This window comes from Stenella coeruleoalba (genome assembly GCF_951394435.1).
Source record: "Stenella coeruleoalba genome assembly, chromosome: 8".
Taxonomy (NCBI): domain Eukaryota; kingdom Metazoa; phylum Chordata; class Mammalia; order Artiodactyla; family Delphinidae; genus Stenella; species Stenella coeruleoalba.
The window spans coordinates 33,401,124-33,419,378 of NC_137154.1; the positions used below are offsets into that span (position 1 = coordinate 33,401,124).

Genomic DNA, 18,255 nt, shown 5'->3' on the forward strand with positions numbered 1-18,255 from the left:
ATATTCAGTGCAATTGTATTGAAACAGGAATAATAGTTAGCATTTCAAATATGTAGTGATAATTGTCCCTCAAAGAGTAATTTTACAATAGAAAACAAGAGAATGTAAGAAGATTTTTGGAAAACAAATAGCAGAGTTAATGCTAATATAAGCTTTGTTCTCCAAACACTCCAAAATTCTAGCATTCAAATTTCATCATGTCATCTAGGACTTCACTAGTAAGATTCATTTCCTTTCTTCATGCATTACATTTAAGTCTGTGAAATCTAGGTTGTAAAATGTGTTCCATCTCAAAAGGAAATAACCTTGTGTTTGTCTTATTAAACATTCTAAAACGTTTCCTTGAAAGCTAAAACTTCCAAGATAGGAGTGTTTTTCAGGCCCATTTAATACACTTATGTGCTTTAAACACTGGTATACTATTTTGATCTTCTACCTCACTCCACTCACTGTGACTTGACTAACCTCAAAGAAAAGAGGTCTGTACATATTACTAAAATATTCCATTAACAATTCACTTCCGAAGCCAAATGTAAATGTCAGTACTTGGCATTACATGACTTTCCTGATGGTCACTTTCTCTTAGATACACATCTGTTAAAAAAAAAAAAAAGGAAAGAAAACTTTCTACATATATGCTTTCTTTGTATAAAAATTATAGATAATATTTATTGAGTGTTTACACTTTGCTAAATATTTCACATGCATCATCTTGTTTAACATTCATACTAACCTTACAAGCTAGACATCATTACTATCTGTGTTTTGTAGGTAATTTGAGATGCAGAAAGGTTGAGGAGCAAATTTAGTAAATCTGTCTATGAGGGAGTGTGTACTTAACCCTTAAGCTACTGCTTTCCATAACAATGTATAAAGGAAGGGCACTTCATGGATGCCTGACTCTTCATTAAATTTAAATTCTAGAATGGCTAAGGACTCCTTTACTCAAGAGACTCCATTTTTTTAATGGAAAATAAGATAGGAATTTTGTTTTATAATTCTAACCACAGCCTCCTCTCCCCAGTTCACTTCTCCAAGAACAATTAAGATTTATCCTATCTATACTTCCTGAATGCCTAATATCTGCAGATTATCTAGTGTTAGGGAACTATGGATCCCATGATTAACAGAATTAAGAGGTATCAGGAAGAAGTTCTGAGCAAGACATGACCTCCCTGAACTTGCAAAAGTTTGACTATGTAAAGATACATGTGCTTTTCTGAATCTGGAGTTCATGGCCTTCATCACCTTTTCCACGGCTCAGAGATAGCCCAAAGAGTTGGCCATTACTATCCTGGAGGAAATAGACCAAAGAAGTCTACTCTTTAGGATTCCCAGGTTAGGCAAGTCTTCTTGTCCATATATACCCCAAAGAACTCATTAAAACTTAGGGTTTCCATGTGGATGGGAAGTTCAAACTCTATCATGTTGAAAAGTACAAGTTTTCCTAGAGTCCATGCTGTATAAATGAGGACACCAGAATTTGGGTCCAGCTATTCTTATAACTTTTTCCACCATGCACCATGTAGACCCAACTAACTCAACATCCACATTTTCTTTTTTTTATAAATTTTATTTATTTGGCTGTGTTGGGTCCTCGTTTCTGTGTGAGGGCTTTCTCTAGTTTTGGCGAGCAGGGGCCACTCTTCATCGCGGCGCTCGGCCCTCTCACTGTCGCGGCATCTCTTGTTGCAGAGCACAGGCTCCAGATGCGCAGGTTCAGTAGTTGTGGCTCACGGGCCCAGTTGCTCCGCGGCATGTGGGATCTTCCCAGACCAGGGCTCGAACCCGTGTCCCCTGCATTGGCAGGAAGATTCTCAACCACTGCGCCACCAGGGGAGCCCAATATCCACATTTTCTAGGAATGATAGGAGTGACAGGAAAACCTCTGGTATCAGCAGAGACATGCTGTACTGTGCGGCATGCAGATCTTAGTTCCCCAACCAGGGACTGAACCCGGTCTCCCTGCAGTGGAAGAACGGAGTCCTAAGCACTGGACTGCCAGGGAATTCCCCTTTATTTCAGAGATCAATTCAGGGTCAAATTGTTCCTTGCTTGGAAGATCAATGTTAAAGAAAACTTGAAGGTACTAGCCTGTAATGTGTGCTCTTTAAAAATGAGATTTTTTTTTTTTTTCAATCCTTAGGGACAGAGATAACAGGCACAATGTTTTTTAAAATTTTCTACATTAGAATTATTATTTCATTCATCAGTATTCTTATATTGATTTAGTACATTGGTCACCATGTAAGTGAATAATTTTTCCGAGGTGAACTGCCTGGGAATTGGTGCATAGTCTCAACCTGCATCCTTAAGGGATAGATGAGGAGCAATGGGTGATGCTGTTTTAAACCAGGTTGCCTAGATTCCACTTTCAGATCTATGTCCATTAAGCTCTCTGCCTCTCTCCTTCCTCCTGCCTCTTTGTGTCAAAGTAAACAGAGAATGTCACTGAGCAGGAGTATGAAACTTACCATAGAAATATGCAAATCTCTTTCGAAGTACACCTATTACTCTCGCTGCCAGGGTGTCTCATCAGAATGACTAAATCTGCAGCTTGGAAGCATTATTTGGGGTACTTGAAATAAGTAGAGCATTACCCATGAAAAATGGTCATGGACATATTTTTAGTAGCTTGTCAATTCTATTTATTATCTATCATGAGGCACTTTAATACATGAGGCCTTTTAAAGAGGCCTCTTTATGCAATATTGCTTCTCCTTGAAAGGAAAAGTATTCCTATCTATTTCTTCCCCAAATTTATAGCTATGTAAAAAGTAAAACTGCATATAAAAATCTACTATTTAAAATCTTTGATAGCTCTCTTTAGTCAGCACGAAGGTACCCAAACAGTAAAATTAGCATATAAGGCCCTAGTTTTTACACTTTAGAAGTTTTCATAATGTCTCTACTATGGGCACACCATTACCCAAGGAAAGAGGAGATTGTGTGGTCAAGGGGAGGGGGCCACCTTGCACCCTTCTAGATCATCCCAGAATCCCTGGGTTCATCTAATTTTCTGGCCAGATGACCCTGAACCTTCTTCCAAGAACTACAATGGCCTTTTCCCAATCTTCCTTCTTTCCAGAGTGAACTCTGTCACTGATGAGTATATCTCTAGTCTTAATGAATGTCCAAGATGTTCCAGTTTGTGGGGACGTGGCAGAGCTGTGGACTGGGGTCTCCACACACATGAGCAACAGGCCCCTTCTGGTGCAAGGTGAAACCAGATGCCGAAAGAAAAGAAGGGTAAACTGTGGACCAGCTCTCTTTTTGTTGGGTCATTCTGTTGAAATCCACTAAATCCAGTATTTCTAGATTACAGCCTGATCTGCCAGGTCAGTATGAAATTATATATATCATGTCAGAAGATACATGTTCCATTTAACACTTAGTTTGACTTAGAATTTCTAAAACTTTAACCACATGATATATGGGCCTCTGTGTGTACTTTTCCCTGGGTCCCATTTAAAAGCAGGCCTACTTCCTGATCAAACCCTGATTTCCTACCTAATGCCACCTTTTTTCAACACTGTCACTTCTATTAGAATGTGAACTTGAAACATACTTAAGTACAGACAATTTCTCCAACACAGTATTCTGTTTTCATGGTGGTGTTCTACCAGATGCATTTGCCTTCGTGAGTGGTATTCACTGTTCTTTTCCATGTCCCCAAACTCCAATCCACCCTGTCAAATAGGCAAGTACTTCTTTCAAGAGCAGATCTAATATACCTCCTTGATGATTCTTTTCCCTCAACCCTCCTGATTCCACTATCTGAGGTGTACTTAGGTACTTCTTCCTCTATGTTGATAATTGCTCAATAGTTTCATCTGGTAAACTCATTTGTAGTTGTTAGTCATTAAAGACAACTACATGTTTTGAGATATTCTTCTAATACGAAAATCTATCTAAAATATCTTCTCATTGAATGGATCCATAAAAGGGTCCAGAAACAAATAAGATTCACAAGGTAGGTCTTTACTGGGGAAGAGAGTGTCAGGGGTTATATGGAGAGAGTGCTGATAGGCCATCAGCCTAAAACACAGATAGTAATTCAATGAGGTGAAACACAAGTAAAATAAGTACAATATATCTTATGGGTTTTTGAATATTAAATATATTCATTCTCTTGTTTTTATATTCCTAGGTTTATGAGCACTTAGACTTTTAAGTATCAAACATAATTCATACTCATCAGTAAATCTTACCACAGAAAAAACTGCATTACTCACACCCAGAGTGGAGACAAGGACAGTATTGAGTCAAGGTGAGATCTATCTATATATTAATATCTATCTATCATCTATTTATTTAGTATTATGTTACTCCTTCATTTCTCCCATTTTTAACACACAAATTTGAATGATTTTTTTTATTTTATAAAATCACAAATTTCAGAAGGCTGTATTGGTAAGACTTGCACAATGCCCTTGAGAAAATTCTTGTTGAAATGTTGGCATACTTAGTGGCTGCATGAAATAGGAATATGTCTGTTTTGCTGCCTTTCCTCACATTCTATCAATTTATATTTTACAAATGAGAAAATAAAGGCTTGAATAAATTAGGTAACTTGCTTCAGCCCCATCACCTAGGAAATGGTAAACCAGGTTTTGAACCCTGGCCAGCTGATTAGAGAACTTGTACTTTGAACCTCCATCTTCACATGGCCTTCTTCCCTATGTGTCTCACTTCATGTCCTCTTGTCTTACACAGATGACAGTCACTGGATTTAGGGACCAACTGAAATCTGGGATGATTTTATTCCAAATTCTTTAATTAATTACATCTGCAAAGACCCTATTTCCAAATAAGATCAATTCTGGGGTTCTAAGCAGCAGATTCTATTTCAGCCAAAGTCTTTGGGAAGGGATCAAAGTTCAGAGTCAATAAATGTTGTGTCTCACTTATTCAGTTGCTTCCCTCATCCATAAAATGAGGATGATAATAGCACAATCCTCTAGGGATATTATGAGGACAAAAGAATTAATTCATTAATTCCATATTTCATTTACATAGAGTCTGTTTCACAGTAAACGATTAATACCTAAAGTTAATTTTTTTTAAGTGTGGAGGCTGAATTGAGGTTTTTCAGGCAGCACAGTGCAGCAAAAGGATTAGAGAAGCCCTGAGAAGTGTCCAAGTTCTGTCTCTACTGCCTGCTCTTCAATATGTCAGACTCTGTGATCTTCAGCTTCCTTACCTGAAAAATGGCCGTAATAAAATCTGCCTCATCCTTGTTACATAAGTTTCAGCTGTTACAACAGTGTCAATTTCAGAATTAATGTAACAGCAAATGAAATTGGATGTGAAATAATTATAAACTATAAAGCATAATATGAATCTAAAGTAGGCTTTTTTAGTAATAAATATGCCAAATGAGTCTTAATCTTCATAGCCATGACCTTGACCAGCTTCTCAGATTCCTGAAACATATTTAAAGTTCTCATGAAATTGTCTTCCAAGTCAATTTACCATCCATGCTTGGAACTCACTATCACTCTTTTAAATAACAAGACATGTCAGAAGAAGAAAAAGCAGAAGCTAATATACATTTGAATACTTAATAGTCATCTATTATCAAAAAGTTAATTATATATATAACACAATCCCTAAAATAACCTATGAGATTGGTGCTACGATTATACCTATTTAAAGATGAGACTATTAAGTGAGGTGAGTGAGGTTACCTTTAGCAAGGTGTCAGAGCTAATAAGTGATAATGTTAGAGTTCTACCCCAGCTTTTTTTTCTGACTCCAAAATTCATATTCCTAACCACAACTCTAGGCAAATTTCTCTTCTTCTAGACCAGTCTTCCTGCTCTCTAGCTTCTTTGTCATGTCAATGGAAGCTCCGCCAGTATTAATGTGAGTTGGGTAAATGATGGGCTATGGCAGATAACTGGAAGTTGGGACATAGCTTGAAGTTTGAGCCCCATGGAATACATTCTAAACAGATTAAATTCATATATTTAACTTCAACACATTTTTCAAGAGCTGAGATTCACAGGCTCTAATGGATGATAAATTTCTTTGAAGTTCTTTGTCTTCCTCCTCCCTCTCTTTCTTCTCCTTCTTCCTTCTCTCTCCTACTCATCACTCTCTCATCTGTCTCCCTCTCATACCAATTTTTTAAAACTACTTCACAATATTTACTTTTTATAAAAAATAAAATTTTATATAACATAGCACTGATTGAAATTTGCACCATGGTGCAAATGGTGTCCTGTGGCTTTGAGTACCCCTGCACATTGCCATGCATCTTTGAGTATGTTTTGAACACAGGTTGAAAAGCACAGCATTTGGATAGTCTAAAGTTTATCTGTGGAACAGTCTGACCCTCGGAAAGTTACAGTACAAATGTGTTGCTTCAGATTTTAATAAAATTGCTTTAACTGAACTAGCTGAACTATCCCCTCAAAAGAAATTACTGTAGAACATTCACTGAAATCTTTATTGAGGATATATTCCACTACAGTAGATGATGGCCCTTTATAAGACATCCTAAGAAGAATTTTCTTTGGACCTTCACACCAGGAAAATTTCTAATCTAACCTTATACTAAAGTCGTAAGTAAAAAGCGGCACACCTTCTGGCATGTGTCTGATGTGTAGGCCTTACATGGATGTCAAGTTATTATTATTTTTTTTTAAATAAAATGTCTCATTGTTTTACTTTGATTATGTTAGAGAATATATATCTCCATAAACCATTTCAAATAATTTTCCAAATGAAGCAAGATATTTATAAAAATGAAATAAAGAAATGCTCTCAGCCTGACCTAACCTATTCTACATACTAGTTATTCACTTATGTACTCTAAAACATTGTAAAATCCCTGAGACCAAAATCTGTGTCCATTTCATATGGTATTCAACCCATTGTCTTTGATAGTGTTATTTTACATAGTGGTTGCTCAACAGACATTTTCAAAATAGGTGTGTTGGTTACAAATGAAAAATACAAATAACAGTACCCATACAAGTGAAAGTCTGCAGGGGAAATATTACAACAATAGAAAAGAATGTATGCATGTGCCAACTTATTAATATTGGTCACTATATTCTTCAGATGCCAAAAGAGATTTGAAAGGGGACATATGAACAAAGATATTCTGTCAATTTAAAACTAATGAGAAGTATTTCTCTAAATGTCATGTCAAATTTTTATCATCAGGTTTCATCTGCTTGTACTTTTCTGACACCCTGAAATGGATTTAATTTATTTTGTTTCTATATCTGTTTTTTTTTTGTTGTTTGAAGTAGTTATGGAACATCTACTTCAAAAAGTCACTGCATCTGAGAACACTGTGTATTATTTCAGAAGCTAGCAACAATTTAAAAAAAATCCATTAGGCATCCTTTCTCCTCTCAGACCATTAAGCTTGGCTGGTTTGCCCACCAGTTCATAAGAGTGAGCTGTGCATGACCCCAGAATTATTTTAAATCACTTCCCTACTCACAACCAACAATCACCAGGAAGTATACTTTAGCTCTGTGTGCTACATTCACAACTCTGATTCTTTTCATTTGTTAAACTGAGTTACAGTAAATCTTAAAATACCTATTATAACTCCAAAACTAGTTTAAAAAAAAAAAGGAAAAATGAAAAGCTATAACAGTAATCTGTAGTAGGTATGTTTTGTTTTTACTATAGTGGCTTTTCTGTTGTTACTTGGAGTCTGAAAAACCAAAGTTTGGCTGCCAAAAACACATCTATCTGAAAAAGACAGGAGCTTCTGTTACCTCTACATACAAGAAAGGCTCTCAAGGCTTCATCACACATTTTCATCTTTCATTTAAAAGTGGAAATGATAGTTATTTTTATGCTGCAAAATCATTTTAAATTGTTGATTTTCTTTTAACCTCCATAAAAGAATTTTTCTTTATCAAAATCAAATGTTATTCATCTTTCTAATTATCAGTTCCTTTTTTAAAAGTCAAATCATGGTAAATACAAATTATCAGCTTCCTGACATACTCAGATCTTTTTCTAAAAGTTTAAATGTAAACCTTATATGACAAAGGACAAATCAATATCAAATGTTTACCATTCAAAATCCTCCCTGATGTTTCTACTCATATAAAAATATAAAAGAATGAAAGTGTTGTGGAAAACCTACAGCAAAGTAGTATTTCTATGGAAAATATTAACTAGGAGAGTTTATACTCATTTCTTTTTCAGCTCTGAGCTAGCAGCAATGGCCTATTCCTTAAATGACTTGTTCTTCCCTTTTGTTTGAAAATGATGTGGAGGTTACTCCTCCTCATGAAAGTTTAAATCCCAACTCTGCTACTGACCCATTAGGACAAAAACTTAAATCAGAACATAACCCAGCCAGGGACATACTGGGTCTGACAGGGAAAAAAAAAAGGGACTATACTCTTACCAGAGTCGTATGACTTAGCAGGGAGAGCATACAGGTATTGGACTTGCTTCTGAGGGTGTGAGATCAAGGGGAGTGAAATATTAAATTGACCATGGGAAGTCTATCTATTTGGAGAGCACTCTCCCATTTACCATTCTGGCAAGACAAGGGAGGGGTTGCAAGCATGCTAGTAAGATGGTGCCTAAAAGGAAGGAGACTCTGATGGTCCATACTATGTGAGATAGAAATGCTGGAATTGTGATGACAGATGGTATCAACAGAAGAAAGGATTAAAGCCTCAGAGAAGTGGGTATGCTAGGGGGAATCTATGATGCAATTCTTATATCACCACTAGCTCAAGTGTCTTTCAGATTATTCCCACTGCATTCTTATAACACAGGTGCAGACTTGTATCACTTCACACCATCACTCATCACATCATACTGTTATTGTTGGTTTATTTTTATAAAATAAAATTGATTTATCCACTAGATGGATGAATCCTTGAGGCTATGAACTCTGCTTTATGCTCATCTATCTTCAATACAGAAAAATGCCTGACATATGACAAGAAGCTAGAATGAGAATAAGACAGATTTATATTAATAGAACACTTACTATTTGTCCACTGCTATGGACTGAATGTTTGTGTTTCCCCAAATTTGTATGTTGAATTCTTAACCCTCAGTGAGATGGTATTAAAAGATGAGGTCTTTGGGAAGTAATTAGGTCACAAGGGTGGAGCCCTCATAAATGGGATTAGTGTCTTTATAAGAAGAGATAAAATAGAGCTTACTTTCTCTCTCTCCTTTCAGCCATCTGAGGACACAGCAAGAAATTAGGCATCTGCACACCAGGTAGTGGACTCTGTCAACACCTTGATCTTGGACTTCCCAGCCTCTAGAACTGTAAGAAAGAAATGTTTGCTGTTTAATCACTCAGTCTAACTTATATTTGTTACACCAGCCCAAACTAAGACACCAACCATTGGGCTAAATGCTGGAAGACAATATAATTTAGTCCTTAAATCCCTGATAAGTATGTATTATGTTACTTCTAGTTTACAGATGAAGAAATTGAGACTTAAAGGGGAAAATCCATTTGCCCATGGTTACATTGCTCCTAAATTGTAGAAAAGGTATTTGAATTCAGGCAATGTGACTTCAGAAAGAGGTGTGTTGCCTTCTCAGTTAATAAGTATTCAATTCACTGTTCAGTGAATTAAATAGTTGACATAAAATATTAAATTTAAATATGGAAGTAAAATTCCTGTGAGCAAAATAAGAATCTCTTTATTGGAAGAAGACAACCATCTCTAAGCAATCTATAGACCCATAATTGTTTTTAATGAATGTATTATAGTTTAGATTTAAATAATTAAAAACATGAAGATACAGTGGTTATAACGAAAGGCTGTGATTTTACAATTATAATATATTGTAATATATTACATGTGTTATAAATATTATAATTCTATAATTAACCAAAATATTTTGAGAAAGAGAGATGAGACAGACACACAGACAAAACCTAAAACACCAAAAAGAAGTAGATATAGATTTATTGGAAACAAGAGGCTGTTACATGGTAAGTGGATTTGGTATTAACATTTTACTGAGCATTATAGTAGGTTTAAGCGCTTGAAACTATTATATTTAATTCTTAAAATATACATTGTGATAATATTCTTACTCCAAGTGTGTAAATGAAAACAGTGATACTTAGCATATTGTCTATGCTTGATAAAAATGTGATGCCACATTTTTTCTAAATTCTATTCTATTCATAGTATTTCTGAACATGTCTAAAATTTGAGTTATTTTAAAATTCCAAGATGGCTAAAATGTTTAAACTTAAAAGCGTACATTCATGCTTTTAATAAATTTAACTGAAAGGTTAGCCTTTTCATAAAGTATCAGATTAAGATTCAAGTCAATAGAAACTAGAAACAAACTCTCTGTCTCAAATTTATCTTTACCACAATTAGAATACTTCATATCTTTAAATGCTATATGTTCACCTTTTGACTGATGACTCTCAAAAGAAGTTGGAGATTCAAAGCAAATCTATATATGTTTTCTAGTTTGGCCACAACAGTCGGCATGAAGACCATTAAACTATGAATAACTGAAACCACTTAATGTTTAAAGGCAAGCGCATCTTTATATATATGTAAAATTAATATGTTACAACAACCTTACTAATAATTTACACTGTTGAATCATTTAAACATTCAGCAACCATTATCCAAGGTAAATTCTGTTTCAAAATTAGGCTTTTCCTCCCAAAATAGCCATAAATGACTGTATAACATTTTATCTCTAGTGAATTATGAATAAATTTTAATCTTAGAGTGTCAGTAATCTGAATACCATATTTTGAAGACTATGTACAGCTTTAGAGACCATTTTGTGAATGTTTCCGCTCATTTTAGTGTAAATGAACAATTATAGAAACTTTAAGGAGACATTGCCATCTTCCATTATCTAAATTCAAGGATCACATCTACTGTTTCTTGGCTTTGAGTAGTGTTAAAAACTTTCTTTTTTTTTTTTTTAAGAAATAAAGAAATATTGAAAAAAGAAAATTGTCATCTCTTATTTTCACACCCAAAGCAATTTCCAAAAAGACTACAGTGGATGTGTATGTTAATTTAGCATTTTAACCTCTGTACACATTTTATTGTGAAGATAAAATTAATTCATCATGTATTGGTCATTCTGGGTAGAAGATTGTTTTAGAGAAAAACAAAGTGAATGCATGCTTTTGACTGATGATATCGTACTAGTCCCAGTGTTAACTATGAAGTTAAGTGCTCAGTACTTTTGTACAATTAGGGCATATAACAAACATTTATCAACTACAAGAATGGATTAATTTATAATGGCAAATATGAAGTGATACTTCCCAGTTTCTTGGATTAATGATTATGAAAAACAATGTAAATTTATTATATTGTAATATTTATACGTTCAAGCTTACAAAGCCAAGACAAACACAGCATCACTCACTGTCAAAGAAAAATAAATACGTACTAAAGAACAATAAAAATGCAAAAAGGCTCTAATTTTTTTTTTTTTTTTTTTTTTTTGCAGTACGTGGGCCTCTCACTGTTGTGGCCTCTCCTGTTGCGGAGCACAGGCTCCGGACGCGCAGGCTCAGAGGCCATGGCTCACGAGCCCAGCCGCTCCGCGGCATGTGGGTTCTTCCGGGACCAGGGCACAAACCCGTGTCCCCTGCATCGGCAGGCGGACTCTCAACCACTGCGCCACCAGGGAAGCCCAAAAAGGCTCTAATTTTTAATCTTATGATGTATATTTCTAGAGCTATATATTTTTTACTTCTTTATACTCTATTATTTAACAATCTGCTACCCTTATTTTGTGCCAAGCACTGCAATAACACTTCTGCACATTATCTTACTGATTTTTTCAACTCCTTATGATAAAGACATTATTAAAATTCCCATTTTACAGCTAAGAAAACTATTTTAGTTCTTTAACAATTAGCTATCAAGTATTTTCAGTGTGCCAGGAGCTCTTTTAAGCACTCCATAAATATCAACTTAATTCTCAAAGCAATCCTTTTAGTTAGAGATCGTTATTACCCACATTTGCAGATGAGGAAACTGAGAGAAAGAGAGATTATATAATATTCCCAATTTCACAACTGTTAAGTCATGAAGCGGATACTCAAGTGCAGGCACTCTGGCTCTAAACTAAAGAACACTCAACTGATAACTGAGAAGAAGAAAGATTTAAAGGTTAAGTCTACCTACAATACCAAGCTGGGAACTAGGCCAGTGTGGCTCCTGATCTGGAGCTTGCGCTTCGGAGGAACTTTGCCTTCTCCTGACATGCACTGCTCCATGGGCCACAAGGTCATGAGGCCGAGAGATGAACACTCCCAGAAATTCAGCTCCCCTCAACCATGTACACACTTCCAGTGTGGGCAACCCTAAACCTGAAGAGTGATCAAGAGCAGCTCTGCAGGGATGCGCAGGCTGAGATAGTCACTCAGACTCCCTTGCTACAGGATGGAGAAGAGACTTAGCAGAGGTAAGCGGACTGCAGCCTGGGGGCCAAGGTCTAGAGGCCAGTGGCCTAGACTCTGGGATGTCCTATTTTTTTTTTATTATTTTTTTTTTATTTTTTGCGGTACGTAGGCCTCTCACTGTTGTGGCCTCTCCCGTTGTGGAGCACGGGCTCCGGACGCGCAGGCTCAGCGGCCATGGCTCACGGGCCCAGCCGCTCCGCAGCATGTGGGATCTTCCTGGACCAGGGCACGAACCCATGTCCCCTGCATGGGCAGGAGGACTCTCAACCACTGCGCCACCAGGGAAGCCCTGGGATGTCCTATTTTTATTCAGAACTCTACTCTGATTGAATATTTAAAATAAAAACCTGAGCTTCCAGGTAATCAGGAAGGCACATTTTTCAAAATAGAAGCAAAAGAAATATTGTATTTAATAATTTATAACTCTTTACAGTTTTAAATTTTATAACTTTTAAACATCTAGACATAGCTTATTAGTATCGCCGTTGGTACTACTTATCTAGAACCCTATAAATATAAGGAGTAGAACTGTCTATCTAATTCCAAAAAATGCACATTCCTATGCCTTATGTTCTACTATTTTTTTTTGAAGGGATGAAAAATGTGTGGCCCCAAATGGCAGAGCATATGATTGTAGTGTTCATGAGGTGAAAGGCAGAAGTATTTCCCCTCAACTGCATTTTACTTGTTTTTTATTTTGCAGGTCTTTATGAATTGTAGCTGCACAATAGATGTTTATAGAATTGATGAAATGCAGAGGAATCCTAAAGATTCAGAATGGGATCCAAGAATTATATACAAAGAAACATTAGGCAATTATGATACCAATACCTGGCAGTGCATCTAAAAGTGGTAACTTAGGAATTCACTTCAGCCTGTACAGTCTCTATTCTGCTTCCATCATTTTTTTAACCATTTATGATTAAGGGTAAAGAAACTGCATAAAACACAATTGGCACTGAATTTCAAGTTACCTGACTGATTTCAAGTGTTGATGTAAAATTTTGACAGCTGAATTGCCCTTCCTACCCATTTTTCTGTTACTACAGTATAATGACAGGGATCATAAGTTTTCCTAGATATTCTATCATGTTAACAATTCATCTCATTCAATGTCTCACAGGTAAAAATGAGTACATCATTTGATCTGAAAAATGTTTCTAATTTCTAACAAAACATAACTTCAGGAGAAAATCAATATTACATTAGCTTTGAGGTTAATAGCAACATATAAAGAATAGAAGACAAACATAGCAAGAATAGCCAGAAAAAATGAAGAAGAAAACAATCTTACAAGGTCAAAATTCCTTGCCAAAATAGAACACCCAAACCAGAAAGAATTAATCTTTTTTATTAAATGTTAATATATCTGTTTGGAAAAATGAGCTTTGAAAGGCCTACTCACACATGACTAAAAATGATGAACTATTGTACACAGCAAAACTAGTAGATGAAAGCACAAATCTTTGGAACAGGAAAAGCTAATACATAAAAAGTCAAAATTTTAATATCCCATTGAAAGTTTTCTATTTGGTCATTTTTAATAGCTTTTCTAGTAGAAGAACATTATTTTATGAAGGTGAAATGGAAATACTGAACATATCTTGCTCTCCTAAAACTTTCTCAGTTTTACATAGGGAGAAGCCAACTGGAATGCGTAATCAGATTTCAGCTTTCTCTGTCCTTAATGTCTATTTTATTAGCATGCCAATATTACATGCAATGTTCAGTTATCTAGTTAGAGAACTTTTTATGGATAGGAAGTATGCATATCTTCTTAAGTTTCAGTCTTTTGCAATTCATAGTTCTGTGTAAGTCAGAGGTATTTTTTTAAGAATTACTGTGGCACAGAAACCCAAGGGGAGAAGATAATCAACAAAGCTGCCCACACAACAACAACAAAACCCATCTTCTTGGGAAAGGAGAAAATGCAATCTAGTAGTTGAATGGTTTTCTATACTATCCCCATAATGCTTAAGTTTAGATAGATATTACAGAGCCTGCATTTTCAGGTGGATATTATGTAAATACAGACCAACGCCAGAAGAAAACCACAGGTGTATGCAATAAGAAAACAGCACTCTGCTTCTCAAACATTTAGGAAAACAGATGGTGGTAAAATTGCAACACAGATCTCTAAAAGAACTATTTTCTTACTGTAGTATGTTGTAATCTCTGATTATAAAATGTTAGAATTGGCTGAAATGTGAGGAAAATAATTTTTTTGCTATAACTCTAAAATATTTTAGCTAACATTTTTTCCAATTGAATCAACAGATTTCATAACTATTTAGTATTAACACAACAATTCAAACTATTGGTAGATGTTGTAATCAAAGGTCTATTTGAGAAACATTGTGTTTCAACCCAAACTTATCAATAACCACATTAAATATAAGTGGTCTGCCCAGTCCAACTAAGTCAGAGATTGACAAACTGGATACGAAAAAAATCAAGGCTCAACTCGATGATGTCTATAGGAACCCTCCTTTTTTTTATATTAAAGATTCAACATTTATTTTATCACAAAAGTCCAGCAAATAAAAGTATATACAAGATCCATGCAACAAATCCAGTTACACACAAGACACATTTAAAACCCGGTTAAATACAAAGATTCATATAGGCTAATGAAAAGGTACACAATGTAATTATAATTCATATAACAGTGGGTAAAAAACTATTATTATATAACCATAGGATATTTGATAGTTTAATGTGAAGAACAATGTTAGCAATGTTTCTTTCCACTGGTGAAAACTCTTTTTAACTTAAATATAACCTTAAAAAAATATAATTTAAGAGTATTAAAAAGAATACTAAGTGGACAAATAAGGATTATAAGTAGCTATATGTCATTTAAGGTTTGTTTTTGCCTCCAAAAAGGTTTAAAGTCAACTAGCCTTTAATTCTGCCAAGAATTTCTATAGGTCTTAAAATTATGCAATTAAAATCATGCCTCAAAATTATCCATCTGAATATGAGGAGTCCATATATCCACTGATTCCCATCCTTAATTTGTCAATTGTTGCAGCATGAGGTTCCTCACAATTTCAGGTTCCTCACAATTGGGCAGGAGTCAGATGTCCCATATCCAGCATCAGAGAACCCCGGAAGTAAGAATTCATGGTATATCTGAGGTGAGAGCCTACCAGGTAATCCCTACATGAAGCTGGTTGTCATATCAATGCTTGAAGTAAAAGGAAGGCCATGAGTATATGAGATGGGGCTCTAGATCTGTGCAAATCAAATGCCTAATAGACATCTCAATCTTAACATGTCTAAAATCTGTACTATTATTTTTCTCCACATCAATACAAATTCTTCCTACAGTTCTATCTTCATAAACAGCAACTCCATCCTAACACTTGCTCAAGATAAAATGGCAATAACTTTAATTAAAGTAGGCATACTATGTGAGCCAGGCTGTTCTGAAGTAGAAAAAACTGAGGAAATGTGATATCACTGCATATAAACCAGGTCATATTTATACCCGTGTCAAAATAATTCCCTATGAGAAACTATGACAAAAAACATAATTGCTTTCTATCCCTCCATATGCTGAGGTGTATATTCACTCTTTAGTATTTACAAATCATTGGAGACTATCTCTTTCAGGACATTACTGGATTTGGAGAATGAATTAGAAAACTAAATAGTAATTAAAGACTCATAGAAGTTCTGTGTGGTAGACCTCTGGAGATGGTGTCGAAGTAAGAATGAGAATAACAAGTAACCCACAAACAAATATATAAACTTGATATAATTTTCACAGCATAGATTTTTCATCATTTCCTGTAAATAATATGAAAATATATGATGAAAATATAAAATATTAAAATAATATTTACTAATGAAAGTTGGTGTTTCATGTATTTCAGACAATTTAGCATTATTTGATTCAAAACCTGTTAAAAGTTGTCTCAAATCTCACAATCAAATTTCATTTCTTTTCTAGTTTTTGCACTACTAAGCTATGCAATTACAACTAAATATGGGTGAGTGATACATTCATTATTCAATGATTTAAGGACAAAGCCTTTATTAATATTTAAGTCCCCTTCACAACAATGACCTCCTTTTTTTTTTTTGCTGTACGCGGGACTCTCACTGTTGTGGCCTCTTCCATTGCGGAGCACAGGCTCCAGATGCGCAGGCTCAGCAGCCATGGCTCATGGGCCTAGCCGCTCAGCGGCATGTGGGATCTTCCCGGACCGGGGCACGAACCGGTGTCCCCTGCATCGGCAGGCGGACTCTCAACCACTGTGCCACCAGGGAAGCCCTGACCTCCTTTTAAGTTACTGGAATTTTTAAAATTTATGTTTTCCAACGAAGTTTTATGTAATGCATTATTAAATTAAAAGGTAAACTACATATTTATATAATTAATATTTAACTTCAAATCACATATATGTAAGTAAAGTAGAAAATTTACTTAATTAGCTTAATTAACTGTCATTAAGTTTATAAAATAAAACTATTCTCAACGTTTAGCATTCAATGTTTATTTTGTGGCCAATGTAAAAAATTTATATCTTGTTTCTTGTATATTTCATCTAACCCTGCAAATAAACAGATTTAAGAGTAATATGAATTAATTAACATTGAAAATTATTTCCTATATAGTCAAGTGAAAGTGTTCAGAACATAATATAAATTTGTGAATAACTCTGGAAACACAAACTGGAGGATGAAGAGAAACAAGAAGTACTCAGCACTTCTTGCAAATAGTTTTTAATTATGCAGGAATTGATTGCATTCATGCCACTGTAAAGAGCAAATTTGACAAGTTAATTTTTCTTTTCTCTGTGTAAGCATTAATGTCTCTCAAATACTCCCTGCACTCCTTCTAGCAGTGACACTTCCCAGAAATCTTCACAACATTCACATATAATCATCCTTTGTTTTGAAGACATTAGACAAGTGTTTTCCTGGTGCCTCATCAAAGGAGACGTTTAGGGTTATAAAAGCTATGTGGATACAGAGTCAAAGAGGCACCCCTAAATTCTTACATTTGTTTTGTGTGCTTGTGATATATGAGCAGGACTCTTCCTGTCCAGTTCTTAGGATGTTTTCATTGTGGGCACTGGAGATTTCTGTAGACATGCGAGATTTCTTGGTTACACAGAACCACCCTTTGCATTTCAGCCTTCTAGAATTTCTAATCCCTACCTACCTAATTGGGTGACACCTACGAATCCTTGTGTGAACCAGATAGCCTTTTACACATCTCCTAAGTGTCTCCTAGGTGATGATATTTCTTCCATTGTTCTACACTTCCATAGTCAGACAAGTGAGTGGTGAGAACTGGCACAATTTAAATGGAGGTAGGTCTGACTTCACTTGGACCTACAGGCTTGTGAGATCTAGATCTAGCAGCATTTGGTTCATAGCCCTATAAATGAGAATATTTGGACAGCAAAGTTCTGCTGCATAGCCTGGTAGGCTTAACTTTTTTTTTTTTTCCTAAGTAATAATTTATCCAGAGAATTACAAACTATAAGTAGCTCATACACCTTTCTTCATATTTCTGCACCAGCTGATCTACATCAACCAATAGGAAGGATTAGTATAAAAACATCCAAGTCCTGGAACATGGCAAGTATATACCCACCGCATTCCAGTGACATATGAGACAAATCATTCAATCTCAGCATGTCAGCCTTTTTTTCCTGCTGAACAAGATGGGTCTTCTCTGTCCTTCTCAACCACACAACTAGTTGAGCTGACTTGGTTCGTAAGATAAAATCTATTTGCCTTCCTCAGTGCATATAAAGGCTAGTAAACTATTAATGAGGCCAAAACTTAATTACATGTTGTGGATAGGCTCA

At 35.4% G+C, this 18,255-nt stretch overlaps 1 long non-coding RNA gene across 2 annotated transcripts in view; it reads right to left on the reverse strand.

The window, feature by feature from the left end:
• Positions 1 to 18,255, reverse strand: part of LOC307190799 — a 380,676-nt gene that overhangs the window by 235,481 nt on the left and 126,940 nt on the right. For both annotated transcript variants that reach the window (XR_013829543.1, XR_013829544.1), the window contains exon 2: positions 9,165 to 9,274. This is a non-coding gene — a long non-coding RNA (uncharacterized lncRNA). The remainder of the gene's footprint in view (positions 1 to 9,164; positions 9,275 to 18,255) is intronic.